General features: G+C 36.1%; 1 long non-coding RNA gene across 1 annotated transcript in view; it reads right to left on the minus strand.

Annotated features, from left to right (window-relative positions):
• Window positions 1-207: 207 nt before the first annotated feature.
• LOC127021257 (uncharacterized) overlaps window positions 208-12,929 on the minus strand; it is a 217,875-nt gene continuing 205,153 nt past the window's right edge. The window contains exons 4-5 of the long non-coding RNA XR_007767186.1: window positions 541-613; window positions 208-270 (exon numbers count right to left, since the gene is read on the minus strand). This is a non-coding gene — a long non-coding RNA (uncharacterized LOC127021257). The remainder of the gene's footprint in view (window positions 271-540; window positions 614-12,929) is intronic.

The raw sequence follows: 12,929 nt of genomic DNA on the forward strand, positions 1-12,929 counted from the left end.
CATTTTGTTAAGGAGCCCTCTCATTTCTTGACTTAAGAGTGTTTTAGCATGCAAATGACACCAAGAAATAACTATTCTTTAATACAAACCTTTCTCTGCTTTATTGGTCCCATTAATGCCCCACTCTGTTCACAGAAGTGATTGCTCAGGGAGCTGATTGAGCACTATGAGAGGGAAAGAGGGGGCGTATCATGTTCCAGTGGCAGTCGTCACGTTGGCCCACACACTGAGCACTTCCAGGGCTAAAAGCACCTCTTTCAGAGAATCCTTCTGCAAAGTAAAGACACACTAGAGGGATCTGGGCCTAGTCACCTCTAAAAAGTTAGAACATACAGAGACCTGTAAAACACATTTACCATTTTTGTATAAGAGACTGGTTGCTGCTGCCCAGACTGCTCCTGTATAATTTGGAGGATAATCTTAGCCAAATGAGGAAGATATTTGCATTTTGCAAATGACTGGCAATAGTCTAAACAAGAGATTAAGATGACTACATAATTTCTTTGCTCCTTCACCAGAAACAACTGTGTTTATATTTACCAGAAATCTCCTACATTAGCATTCATTCCCAAGTGAAGCTGTTCTACCATATGAATCAGTTGTTTTGGTTTCCCTAAAAAAAAAAAAAAAAATCAGTTAATTTATGACGGAATATTTCTTTGACTATTTCTATAGCCCACTAAGGCCAAGAATGATGGGGAAGACTGATAACTGTAAGGTTTTATCTATACAAAGAAGAAATGTCAGTATTTGTCTGCTGCAAAAGATCTGAAATTAGAGCTAGTAAACTCAGTCTGGTGGTACATACACTCTGAAGGTACATAAGGTATAAATCTCCTCATTCTGCAAAACTATGAGGTTTTCTCCTGAACTGTTATCGTCCTGGTGTTCACGAGCTATAAGTTAACAGACATTTACAAAGACTGTTTTTAAACTGAATATATCATTATTAAGGACAACTGACATTAATATGATGAGAAAAAATTCCTAATTTGAATACAGAACTAACAGACATGAAGGAACAGAGATATGACAGACAAAATGGAACTCGGGTCTATTTCTAACACACAAAAAACCTACCATCTTCCTATCAATATGGTGATTAAGCTTCATCAGCCATACAACAATTGTTGCCTTTGTTTATTTTTTGCATTGTCAAAAATGGAAGCTGCCTTTCAAATGCAAAAATGTAAAAGTCACCGTAATTAAAGGAAATGCTACAAGTTCATTTCCGTGAAATTAAAATTAAAAAAATCAAAAAAGGAAAAAAAGGAAGGAAGGAGTTTAAAGCCTAGATGTTTAGACAGCCCTGCAAGCCCCCTTGTGACCTTACTCTGATATTTAACAAAACATTAATCTTCTTGCCAGCAATTATAAAGAATACAGTGATGTAGCTGGGGCTCAGTGAGTGAGTAATAGTAATTCCATTGTTCTCTTTTATTTATGCCTTGGCTGTACCAGGCAGATGAGGTAAGTTGGGGCTTTTTATATGTTATTATTCTGAACTGGCAATACATAAAGGCTGATTACACAAATATCTGTCTGTTTCTGAAGCACTGTTTCACACCTCCTTCCAGCTCATGATCAAAGCGTTTCAACATTTTATTATGAAATCATGAATCCCCCCTTAGTTTGCATATGAATTATAGTCTTTTTTTTAAAAAACACTGGTGTACAACAGTGACAGTGCCTTTTGAACCAAGGAACAAAACAAGGTGTTACACATTACTTCTTGAAGGCAATGACTTGCTGAATAATTCTGTTTGTTGGAGCACAGTCCAACCTCCGTATTGAATACAAAAGCCTTGAGACCAAAGAATTTTTTTTTCTGTGAACAGGCCAGTGATTTCGTGTCACTTGTAAGGAAAAAAAAAAAGCAGAGCCCTTTTAAGAAATTGAGAAAACGCTGCCGTGTAGCTGTAATTATAACAAATCTAAAAGAGCTTCCCTCTGCTTTTCTGAAATGCAGTAGTTATACTAAAAATTGAAAATCACAGAATAATTCAATTATTCAGTTAATAACATCACACTGTACAAACCTTGCATTCTGAAAGGTTCTAAGTGGGTTCCACATGTGTGCCATAAAGCACACTGAAAGAATGGCCAAGAAGGCCAGCAAAGCGTAGCCCAGTAAGTTATAAGCAGGTATCCTGTACCTACTTAGGAGAACTGTTACGGTATCTTTAAGATTCACACTTACTACATTTCAAAGATCAACTTCGTAACAAAACTTATGATGCTTAATCTTTCTACTTCAGAAAGAGGAGGGGTTAAGATATCCACACTGATTTTCTACCCTTTAAGAAACTTGCATTTCAAAGTCTCAGACCTGTAAATCAGGGATAAGACTTCCACTGACTTTTACAAGAACAACATCCAGTTGTTGATGCTTATGCTAAGATGCATGTTTCTGTATGACATATATACCTAATCGAATGCCAACAGTTGTTCTTTTACATATACCATGAACATATACCATGTTTTCCTTCACAGTAGTCCAAAAAGTGTGCCATTCCTATAAAATATATTTATATTGTAAGGACTTTTCAAGTTTGCTTTACAGAATACAAATATGAACTGTGAACAACCTTATGAATAGAGAGGACACTTTATTAGGCTTTACTGTCAGTGATTTGCAACTATTCATTTTGTTGGAAGTCATGCCATTTGCGTGACTTCAGTCAAAGCAGGATTTGGTCCATAATTATTGACCTCTTTTATTTGTAATGACAACTTCTCCCTCTGTTCACTTCTCTGTATTGGCAGAGACAGATTCAGCTCATCTTTATAAATCTGATAATGTCACCAAATCAAAATTTAAGGTGGGAGGGTAAAGAGAAATTGCTTCTATGTTTCATTACCTGCCTAAAGAATGATCTGAACTCTGATTGCAGCACTTCCATACCGCTATACAGTGAAAGATACCCAAGGCAACAGCCTAGCTAATAATACTTGGTTTGTTAAAAGATTTTTTCATATCATCAGTAGGTGGCTAAAGTAATTAAACTTAATACAGCATTTAGTTTCTGAACAGCTAAAGGTTTAGCTTGTTACACAGAATAGTATTTTCCTCTTGGAGTAAACTCATGGAGGTTATCCAAAAGCAGATTCAACTCAATGGCAGCTAATGTAACCTGGCTCTGTATTACCAGTGGGACTGCAGTGCTGGGGCTGTGAAAACTCATACATCTTTTGTCATATGATATAATTTCTTTTGCCAGCCAATTCACTACATTTGCAAGATTTTGCAAAACTGGCTACCACTTCAGACTTTCTCTGTGAAATAACTTTGAATACGCATCTTTGACCTTACGATCATTTCTTCAGTACAGCCTAAATCTGGGGTGGGTTCTGCACATTAACATAATTGCATTTTCTATACTAGCGTATTTTAAAGCAGAACAGAACAGCATTGCATTGTGTGAGATTAACAATTATGTTTTTATCAGTATAAATACATTATTATTGAAATGAATTAATTCATACATAAAACCCCTGATATTACTCAACCTCCTTGTGCAGACTTAATAGAAGTGCCAGACCAAAAAAGGAGATATCCCTGTCTTAATGTCAAACTTCAGAAAACAATCCATCTGGTCCTATTCACAGACAGACAGGCCACATCTCTGAGTACCTTGCAAAATCAATGCTCTCCATGCATGAGACACAAACTCACAAAGGCAAGAATTCAGAGTTGAGCCTTAAGCCCTGTTCATAATTTGTTTCATTGTTGCAGCACATATGAGATATGCAAGACCCCCAGCAGCTTTGAAGATCCTGTTCTGTTCCCGCACAATAGGGGTGAGTTAAGGATTGCATTGTATCCATATCCCCTCAGTTCTGGTGCCTGTGTAAACCTTGAAGAAGATATTTAATGTTATCTGAATGAGTTTTTATGATAATGTTGAAGAAACAAAATAATATTTGGGAAAAGTAATAAAATCCTCTCTTAAACTAAGATACATTAAAACCGGCTCAATATATCATGCAACTCATTATGTGAGATTACACCATTCCTCTGAGCTATGAATTTACATACTACTGGAAATCATAAGAGATAAGAAAAGGCACCTGTAGCCAATTCCGTAAGAAAGACATTTTTTAATTTGAGAAAATACACTTTTGCAGGACAGATACTTATATGACCAACCTAGTAAATTTCTACTTCAAAAACTAATTTTATGGAACAAAATTTATTAAAGCTAATGTTATATAATGTAGGTTTTTTACATTATTATCTTAATAATTATTTTGTCGTCTCATGAATCCCAGACTTTATGGGATAGATATTGCATTAGCTATACTTTAATGGATCACAATGACGACTACTTTTAGAAGCACTACTGTATCACATGCACAGAATCCATCACCATGGGGTATTTAAATAATAAATCCATCCAGAACAATATAATAACTACATGCAGCTATCAAAACAAGCTTCATTTGAAAGGCTCAGAAATCCTCATTCTTTACCTCTTTTCTACTTAACAGCACTTAAGTGTATAGAACATGTGAACCTTTCTGTAAAATTTGTAAAAACAATACTTTCAACATTATCAATACAGAATTAAGCTGCAAGTTGCATAAAAATTTAGAGTACATCTTGAGGCACTCAGGATGAAAAAGGCTACCCAGGAACAAAATGGTATTGTATTATGCTGATGCAATTAACATATTACACCATTTGTCATGTTGCCGGCCCACGTATCCTCGTATTCTCTGCTTAGAAATATCTGATGTTTTTGCAGGTTAACTAGAGATAAGAGTGTTCACAGTTCTAGAGCTCTAGGTCGAGATGGCTTTTAGGTCTCCCAAAACTGGAACATGTAGAGTATTTTAGTTAAGCATTGCTGACTTGAGGACATCTTTAAGAATGAAAAAAGAGCCACAAGCTCAGCCCAACTAGTAGAAAGCCTAGAGACTAAGTTATTTTCATTTCAGGTTTCTGAATTATCAGGGCAAAAGTACTGTAATGAGCTCTTATTACCCAGAAGCAAAGTTGCAAGTAGCAATGGCTTAAGAAAAATACTGAAGAAATATAAGGTGGAACAGCGTGTTCTTCTGGGAATAAAACACCTTCAGCTGCCTTAGGATAGGTAGATGCTGCTCTGTGAGGGCTTTAGCTGCACTAAAGTTGGCTGAACTTCTAAAGAAAGCAGTTATACTTCTCCTTTGAATACTCCTGCTACTACAACCCTGAAGGGGAATTAGGAGAGAGCTGGGTACCCTTCTAATTTGGGAAAGTGGTCAGGGAAAAATAGAGGAGGATATAAACACTGGCTGATTAGCACGCATATATCTTATCTCTAAATTTTCTGAGAAATGTTGCTGTTTTGTTTCCTCTTATCTCTCCAGCTGCACAGTTACCAAACTTCTGCTAAAGTGGATGAGGAAGAAATGTTATTTTTTGGCTCTAACTTGGCATTCTACACTTGAGACTTCTGTTGTGTGAGGTAAGCTTAGCTTGCCTTGCCCTTGTTGCTGCCATATGGAATTTAGAGTAGCCTTTGACTCTGGTTTCTTCTCTCTTTCATATTCTGATCCTACTATTTCCACTAGTCAACTGCATTTGATACACATTTCCAAACTCTGTGCTTACTGTAGCAACAGTAAGTCTAGGGTGCTTACTGTAGCAACAGTATGTCTAGGGTCAGCTTCAAACCAATTACTGTAACAGTCTCCCCGACAAACTTGCTACATCTCCTCTTTCTAAACTGGAGGCTGATGAGAATCAAGTAGCTCACGTGATTTTCTATTTTTTCCCCAAACTTTCTCATTACTGTGACGTTTGTTACATTTCTTGAATTCATTCATGTATTTCACACTGATGCTCAGTTTACAAAGCCATTTTGCAATACCACCTAAAAATATGACCATGACTATGATTATTACAGAAGCATTTAATGATTTTTGTAACTTTAAAACAAGCTGTTATGGTAAGACCTATACGTAGCCTCACGCAAGAAAGTACAAAACCGAAAGTTCAAAAGCTCTCTCTTGGCAGCCAACCTCAGAAGCATGTAGAAGATCAAACACACACACGTGCTCAACAAAAAATTTTCACTAGAAATTCGAGGTTCTGCTCTTGGGCACACTTGGACCATCATTCACAGAACCCACAATTAAAGCATTCTTTCCCCTACACCCCCATGGTTTGAACAAACTTGCATTCTCCAAGCACAGCTGGTCACTCCTCCTTTTCCCCCATGGGTTTCACCTCTTTTGCCCAGCATATGAAGGAGCTGAAACCCATTCCTGAAGTCATTTTAACCTACTTTTCCTGCCTTCTGGATAATTTTGGAAGGAAAAATCTACTGAGGCTACTCTGCATTAGCCTAACCAGCATTGGGATTACGTCTCAAAGATCTTTTAACAAATTAACAAGCAAATTCTATTCAGATAACTAAGCACTTAAAATTGGGTACCATATTGATGGTGGTAGAAGACACTGTATTAAACAATGACTGACCTAAGGTCCTGTTCATGCAGCTCTGGGCTAGGCCAAGATCTACAAAGGTATCGAGGTGCCTAATTCCTGTCCAATTCAATGAGATTTTAGTATTTCATTCCTACAGTCTGCACCTCAGAAATATTTGCACAAAGGAAATGAGATGAAACTTGGGCTCCCATGCAACTTCATGTCATTTTAGGTACAGAAATGACTTGGTAAGCACACAGAAAAAGATACCTGACTGGCATAAGCAGGGAGGTAAGCATTAAGTATGCAGCTCCTAAATCAGCCACATGTTGCACTGTTGAGCAGAACAACTGTTAAATACTTTTAAAAGTTAGACTCTAAATACATACAGAAAATAGCCATGGGATTAAGCCATATACTATTTTTGAAGGTATCTTTTGTCCCTGTAGCATCTGTTCTCATTATGAACTCATTTTCTTATCTATGCTTGTGTCCATTTCTTAAATCTGAATACTTGACAAATATTTCCAGTGGCTTACATGGATAATCAAAGTCTGAAAATAATACTTTCAATACGGTTAATTCATTAGGAAAATAAAAAATACATTTGCACTATTTTAGTGCTTCTGCTTCCAATGTAATTTTACATCACTTTGTAAATTATGCTAATATTTTTCTATATAATCTCAGCATCTTTAACAAATTAACAGTAAGGAGTATCAGTGAAAAGCAAGTTATATCCACTTGAAATAAACTAAGATGCTATTTATATCTGATACACATTCTTCCCAGTCATGATGGGACTGATGTAAGACCATCACTTCAGTCTCTCTCAGACATTTCCTTGCTCTCTGTTGCCAAAGTCTATTGTTAACTGTTCAAAAAAGGTCTTCCTAGAGACTGATATGTTGCATGGGCTCCTTAGCATGTCTCTCTTTATTCATGCTGAGATCATATCTACTGGTTTTCTAGCTCTTCTCCTCCAGGTTCTGTGCTGCAGTTCCTTCCTTTTTGAAGTTTCTATTTTCATAGATGACCATTACTTTCTTATATTTAATTCCTCCTAAGTGCTGTAATTTCCCAAATGTTTTTAATTCCATAAGCTGTTTCCTGTGATCTTCTCCAGACTACTTCTCAGCATGGTTTTCAGTTTTCTCTGGGGCTATATTTTTTTTCATCCACCTCTTCCTCTCCTCTCTCTTCCCTCAGCGTACAACAGCACTGGCCTCCTTCAGCCATAGCTCATTTGTCTGTTTAGCATCTGTTTGTCATTCATACCCCTTGATGTTATAACACTCATCTTTTTCATATTCTCATCTATAGCCCACTGTGAATACTTGCACAATGCTTTAGAATCACCATAGAGGATTTAGTTCTATTTCTTCTAATAGGATATTTGCCTCCTTATCTTCAATTGTCTCCTTCCTCAGGAAGTTTTAATATTGTCATCACTATTTTAAATTTACTGTTTCCTGCAGCTGATCTTTAATTAGAAAGCTGTAATGGGACAGTGTATTTGCAGAAGCCCCACTTGTCCAGCCTACAGATATAAGAATCCACTCCTAAATACAGAGTTACTGAAAATGTCCTGATTTGTCCAAATACTCAGAACTCATGAATACCACAAATAAACTGGTATAACTTCATGAAAAAAATGCACTAACGCTGTAGAATTAACTTTGGGTACAACAATTGCTAAAATTGTTAAGTAGTGGGCATGCTCTTCTAAGTTTTATCTCCTCTGTTTCTCTATGCATCTGTGAATCAACGCAAGCTAAACAAAGTAAAATTTTTGCACAATGTTCTATCCTGAGGGTAAATGAGTTTTGTCCATTGTTCTGAAACTATTATAATTAGTATTTATTTTTGACAAAACTTGAAGGCCAGAATCACATATCAAGGCCCAGTTGTGACATGTAAAATACACCCATTTTTTATATAAAATAAGAAAGCTTACAAGCTATGCATCTGAGAGATAAGGTGAATACAAAACAGATAAGGAAAGCCCAAGGTAAGAGTGAGATGATAATGGCTAGTGTAATAAGCAGTGCTACTGCACCTCAACTGCTTGGCTATGATTAAACTAATTTAATAACTGCTACCATGCTAAGAGAAGGAATTAATAGCAGAATGGTAGTTTATTGTCTTCTCTCTTCCGTAATTTACTCAGCACCGAAGTATTTATTAGAAACATATTTATTGTGTACTCACTTTTGGACATGCCATATATTCTTCTACTTATGATGTAATAATTTGTGTTTGGTTTTTTTTTTTTTAAAATGCTGTATAAAAAGACCAAAGCTGAAACTGGAAAAAGTCACTAGATATCAGTGCTGAATGTGAGATCAATTTCATAGGAAGAAATTCATGCCTCTAATGAGAAGTTTGCTCTAATGAAATGAAGGAGATCAAAGCTGATAGAAAGCAAAGCTATGTAATGAAACAGTGATTTAAGAAGCCTGGGACATTCATTTTATTTTCATTGTAAGATAGGTTACTTGCCTTACTGTTTGGTATTGTTTATTCTGGTGTCTGTACATGGTTTTGATTATATTAATTAGATTATTGGCCAAATTCTAAACTGTTGTAAATCAAAATTGCTCTTCTGACTCCAGTGAATGACGGTGACTTATACCAGTTGATGATCTACCCTTCAATGTCTTACAAATACAGGATAAAGATTTTGCAAAACTTCTAAAAAGTTTGCTTGTTTGTGAAAATGTTACAATTTATTGCAGTTTTGCAAATGGATAGAATTTCTTGCTGTAAATACTTTAATTAGTATTATAAAATGAATTGAAATTTGATTAAAGATGAAAAAAAGCACAGTGGAAATTTTTAAAGGGATAAAACCAGCAAGAAACACTCCCAGATTTGAACACTATTTTAACAGTAATCTGAACCAACATCTGAAACGTGTTATATAATTTTAAACATATACTAAAAATTATTTTCTTCCAGCTTAGAGCAAGTGCAGACTCAATAGTTGTTCCAAAGCTTTTAGTTATTTTTCCCCTCAATCACTAGACATAAACAAACAACAATGCTAATTAAAAATGTTACTTCAGGCAAGAATCTTGTCAAAGTAGTTAAACAGGGTTAGACTCAATCATCAGAAGGTAGGGTAACCTCTAGAGAAAGCATTCATCATGTAAACACATTGCATTTATTCAAACAGTGATTCTCCAACAGTTTGAAATGAATGCCTTAACATAGTATTGAAAAATACTACTTTTGCTCTTCATAAGACAATCAAATATGTGTTCACTTCTTTCAATGTATATAATGAACATGACACTTTTCCAACATGCATTTATGATACTAAGTAGCTGGGCAGGTTTTATCGGAGATTGTTGTACCCTTAATTCCTTAAATTTTCCTTGTTTCTCAGACACTGTTGTCAATGGTGCCGTGTGCAGTTTCTCCACTATGACTGCAGTTTTACTAGGGTTTATGAAACGTCCAGTACAAAAGGGAAAAGGCAAACTTGATTTCTAAAAGGACGTCAGACTAGCTTGTATGCAGGCACAGTTAACATGATAACAGTTTGGCTGTTCTTTGAAACAAGGAACGTAAATTCAACATGTTTTACCTGGGTACATCTAAAGGGCTGGACAGCAAAAGCATTTCTCAGGGTCCGAATCTGGCTACACATACTTCTGGTGTTCCCACTAGAAGGTGACTGAGGCATTTGAGCAGGCAGAGCTGTGGTGCTATCACAGCCCGGATGGTCGACAAGCCAGGACTTCAAGGTACATCATGGGCGCACCTGCTCTGAAGTTTAGACACAGCCAATAAGACCTGTTAGACTTCAACCTGGAAAGCGTTTATGTGAACAGTCCAAAATGACAAGAACTGATGCCTCCTGAATGCAAGAAAGCTCCACTGAAGAAGGAACACTCTATTCTGCCAACCCCATTGAGACCTATGACACCATTTATTGAGGCCTACATGAAAATCACTAAAACCCCTAGGGAAGCTGATCACTTTATGGCCACTCTATTCCAGTGGCACTCACTGGCCCCCAAAGGTTTTCAGAGATGCAGAGAAGCTGAGAGTTTGCAAGGGCAGGTGATGGAAACAGGGTCTCCCAGAACCCAAATGGACCCAACAGGATTCACAGGAACACAGGGCCTGAGACACAGCACCACGAGGTACTTGCTCCGCACAGAGCCCAGTCCATTGCTATTGGAAGCAATATATAATCCAGTTTACAAATGTAAAAGCTTCATCTGAACACTTTTGTCTATTTTGCTTATATGAAGAAGTTGTTCCTGAGTCTGAATAAGCACTAACAGTTTGAAAATTTACTGATAGTGTATATTTATTTACTATCTCATTCTAGGTGTCTCTGGCAAACTGTCTCTGCTATGTCTACACATAGAGGGGAAAGCTCCTGCAGAAAGAGTGTGACCAGGTTCTTGATGCTCTGGATTTGGTTTGGGTGGTTTTCTTCTGATATACGGTGTTAGTGTCTCAATGGTTCTGCAGAATTGTCATTAGTTTATCAATTATTATTTTGTCACTAAATTGAGTATAGCATTACATATTCTCTCACTTTCTATTTTTGCATTATATTTTTAACCTGTAGAAAAAATTTAAATGTTGGTTTGACACAGTGCAATGATGGAGAAGTGGAAAAGGAGCAACAGTAAAGTTTAGCATTCAAACAGATTCTCATATGTTCTGTAATACACGTTAATGCAGTCAAGGCAGTCTACTTTATATTTAGGACAACAGTCATTCAGTAAGTTGAAACTTTTTTCATGGATGACTTTCATCCGACATAATTTTGAGTAAGTTCTATCTAGAAAATTATCAGGTTGTGTAGTATTTTATACTTTCAAAAGCTTCATTTCAACGTATTTGAAATAAAATAAAAACCATTTCACTTTATTTCACCTTTCCATTTTTTCCTTGTGGGGTAATACACCTATAAATTAATATAAAAATATGATATTACAAAAAGCCAAAGCTGAATTAATAGTAAAATAAATATGCCCATATGCTCAGATAACTAAGTGAAATTTAATTGTGTTTGTGTATGTATATTTAGGTAGCTACCTTCAAAAAAGGACCTATATGCTACAGTTAGTAACGTAATGAGGATTTGTATAGACGGTGTAGCTCAAGTTCAAATGAACTTGCGTTCTTCTGTAATTTATGCCTTTCTTTTTAAGACAGTGTGTTCTCATGTTTTTCCAAGAATAGATATATAACTTAGTCTTTTGGGCACCGATCCATTTTACACATTTCCTGATCTGCCCTTGTGTTACTGGAAAACTTATTCCAGGATGAAGGGTCAGTTTGTGTAAGAAATAAAATCAATTCAATTGAACATAGATGACTGTTGCACAAACACATGTATACTGTGTTACACACAAATGCTGACATTTATCAGTATCATTTAGAAGCAATCAAATAAACTCCTTCTAGTGGACCAAATTTCTAATGGGTATATTTACGTAACATTTGCATTGAACTTAGAACAGCCTGCGCTTTGTATAATGTTTCAAATAGGAGTGCTAAAATGGTGCATTTCTTTCCCATTGAACTAAGATTTTATGTTTCTGGCAACGGTTTTGGAAGATAATGTACTTGTTAGCCAAAAAACCCATTCAGAAAATAACCTTACTCCTACTTTGATGTACAAATGTAACAACAGACTTCTTTAGGAAGCGATATGATCCATCTTATTTTTACACGTTATATTCTTTTTTTTCCTAATGTCAAAGATGCTTATCTTAGTGAAAGGCTCCTCCATGGATTATATTTTCCTTCTTTTCTTTGTAGGCTACCCTCAAGATGAATGAACTTTATCTTTTCAGGAAGTTAAAATTTTTATTTAAAATGTGAAATCTTGTTGAGTCCCAGGGTTAAGTGCATGGTTTCAAAGCCAATACGCTTTGAACATATGGCTCTCTTATTTCTAGCTATATTTAACATTCTTTTATCTTGAAACATTTTGCTCAATTTCTCAGAAATGCCATTTGTTTAAAAAAACCTTTTTGAGAATCAAGTCTCCAGCAGGACTCTTTCCTCTATTTATATGCAGGACACAATCCTGGCAACAATTTAACTCCAGCAAGTTGGAGAAATTCCACCTGGACTAAGTGTCCCACAATCAAACTGGCTGTGTGTTCCAGAAGATGGTTCACTATCAGATGGCAGCTGAGAGTATGTTGCATTTCTCTTTGCATCAAGGGAAATAAAATCAGTTATGAAAAAATTTTACCTCAGGGGGTGGGCCTACATTAATCCACTTCAAGCTTGGCCTTGCTCTCAGAGTGCTTTACATTGCAATTTTTTTTAAAGTGCCCCAGGTCAGACTGGGATTCCTACTGAATCTGGCAATAGTACACTTCATTCTAGACTATATACATTTCATTAATACTTTGTTTAAAAAACTATCACTCCCACACATTTGCCTATTAAATGTTTCAGTTGAGGGATCAGGACCTATGAGATACAAAATCTAAATCAACTCAACAGAAAATATTTCAGTCTTTCA

Source organism: Gymnogyps californianus, chromosome 12 (genome assembly GCF_018139145.2).
Source record: "Gymnogyps californianus isolate 813 chromosome 12, ASM1813914v2, whole genome shotgun sequence".
Classification (NCBI taxonomy): Eukaryota; Metazoa; Chordata; class Aves; order Accipitriformes; family Cathartidae; genus Gymnogyps; species Gymnogyps californianus.